This window comes from Piliocolobus tephrosceles, chromosome 9 (genome assembly GCF_002776525.5).
Source record: "Piliocolobus tephrosceles isolate RC106 chromosome 9, ASM277652v3, whole genome shotgun sequence".
Taxonomy (NCBI): Eukaryota; Metazoa; Chordata; class Mammalia; order Primates; family Cercopithecidae; genus Piliocolobus; species Piliocolobus tephrosceles.
The window spans coordinates 88,778,587-88,781,310 of NC_045442.1; positions in this window are offsets into that span (position 1 = coordinate 88,778,587).

A 2,724-nucleotide genomic window follows, 5' to 3' on the forward strand; every position below is an offset into this window, starting at 1 on the left:
AACCCAGTGGTGGCAAGGTCTGTGGCTCCCACCAGCCCTGTCCTGATCCTTCCCATGAGGCCACTCTGGCTCCAGACTCCTCCCTCTCAACACCCTGCCCAACCCCCGTGCTTCCTTCCACAGCAAACGGCACCGCCAGCTTCCACTTTCCCTGGCATTTCCGCCCCCAGCCTGACCATCAATCCATTTCCTGATCCTTTCATGTTCCTTGCTTTTGGATTTCTAAAACATGCCCCTTCTCCTTCCCCATTTCCACAGCCTTCATTCATTCCAACATTTTTCCTCTTGTATTATAATGGTCCCCTCATCACAGATGCTGTCTCTCCAATCTGGGTTCTCAAAAGTGCATTTTTCAGGTCAGATCCAGCCCCTCCTACTCCTCCAGCCCCACTGCCCATCCCCTGACCACCCCTCACCCCAGAAGCCCCCCAGTGCACCATCTCTCTCCTACCTGGCGCCTCAGCTCAAACCCTCTTCACCTCCCACTGTGGCCTAGATCACAGCTCCCTGGACTCCAAGCCATTATTTGGCAGCAAGTCCTCCTGCCACGGGCCAGTATGCTTGGCGAAGGGGGCATAGTCACGTGAAGTCTGTGCTCCTGGGAATATCCTGGTTTGCACTGAAGATAGCAGCGATGAGGCAGTGCCTGTTTCCGAGGATCCTCCCTGCCTGCGCTGTACATGCAAAGCTGTTACGGTCCCACATTAGGCAGGGTGGGGGCACACTGGGACACTGGAAAACACGTGGAACAGTCCTCACTACCTGGAGTCCAAGGTCTGGCATTGTGAGCTCACCAGCAGTGTTGGTGCAAAGGTTTCCGGTGGCACCCCTGGGTATAGCTGTCTTCTTAGTCCAAAGTATCCCTCACTGGGGAGCTCAGCCACGGCAGCCTCCATTAAGAGATTCTCATGCTCTGGATGCTTCAGTGGGGGATCAGAGAGAAATATCTTCACTCCTATGCAGCTCAATCAGGCTGAGGCTGGATGGGCTGGGAGCTCACTGCTGGACACTAAAGTGGTGTGTTCCCAGGCTTGGGGTCACTGTCTGACCTGTCAACATCCCTAATACAGGTCATTGAGCAGCCTGCTGTCCACCTCTCTGACCAACCTGTGAAGTGCACGGCCTCCAGAAAGTGTGCTCTGAATAGGAGGCTCTGTAGCCCCTCCCTCACACACCAGAGCCCCCACAAGGGATTTCATAATTGTGGTAACATTGTCCCACATAGAACTAAAAAGAGGTGTGGCCAGGCACAGTGGTTCCCGCCTGTAATTCCCAGCACTTTGGGAGGCTGAGGCACATGGATCTCCTGAGGTCAGGAGTTCAAAACCAGCCTAGCCAACGTGATGAAACCATCTCTACTAAAAATACAAAAATTAGCTGGGCATGGTGGTGCACTCCTGTAATCCCAGCTACTCGAGAGGCTGAGTCAGGAGAATTACTTGAGCTTTGGAGGCAGAGGTAGCAGTGAGCTGAGATTGTGCCACAGTGCTCCAGCCTGGGCAACAGAGCAAGACTCTGGCTCAAAAGAGAGAGAGAGGGAGAGAGAGAGACTGTGTGCCTTCCATGTTACTAAGACAAAAAAAGAAAATGCAAAGAAACTATAAACAATTTAGCAAAATGTGGAAAATACAAATAACCACTGGAAGAAATATAAAATGGAGCATAAAAGGATGAAAGTAAGAGCAAGTACATCTGCCATAACAATATATGTAAATAAGATAAATGCAACTGGAGTAAAAATTACTATGTGCTACATAAATGAGAGTTTCCCAGCAAAGTAACCAGGAAGGTGAACAGAGAGGGACAGTGCAGAGACCCACGTGGACAGGAATGGCAAGAAAGCAGGGGCGGCTTCCAGGACAATATCACAAAGCTAATTGGTTTTAAAGTGCTAAAAGGCGTTAAAATTCCACATTATAATAATGAAACACGAGGGGGCGGAGCAAGATGGCCGAATAGGAACAGCTCCAGTCTCCATCTCCCAGCGCGAGCAACACAGAAGACCGGTGATTTCTGCATTTTCAACTGAGGTACTGGGGTCATCACACTCGGGAGTGCCGGACAATCCGTGCAGGTCAGCTGCTGCAGCCTGACCAGCGAGAGCTGAAGCAGGGCGAGGCATCGCCTCACCTGGGAAGCGCGAGGGGGAAGGGAGTCCCTTTTCCTAGCCAGGGGAACTGAGACACACAACACCTGGAAAATCGGGTAACTCCCACCCCAATACTGCACTATAACACCGGCACACCGGAGAATATATCCCACACCTGGCCGGGAGGGTCCCATGCCCACGGAGCCTCCCTCCTTGCTAACACAGCAGTCTGCGGCAATCTAACCGCAAGGCAGCAGCGAGGCTGGGGGAGGGGCGCCCGCCATCGCTGAGGCTTAAGTAGGTAAATAAAGCCGCTGGGAAGCTCGAACTGGGTGGAGCTCACAGCAGCTCAAGGAAACCTGCCTGTCTCTGTAGACTGCGCCTCTGGGGACAGGGCTCAGCTAAAGGAGTAGAAGCCTGTGAAACGCGAACGACTCTGTCTGACAGCTTTGAAGAGAGCAGGGGACCTCCCAACACGGAGGTTGAGATCTGAGAAGGGGCAGTCTGCCTGCTCAAGTGAGTCACTGACCCCTGAGTAGCCTAACTGGGAGACATCCCCCACTAGGGGCAGTCTGACACCCCACACCTCACAGGGTGGAGTACACCCCTGAGAGGAAGCTTCCAAAGCAAGAATC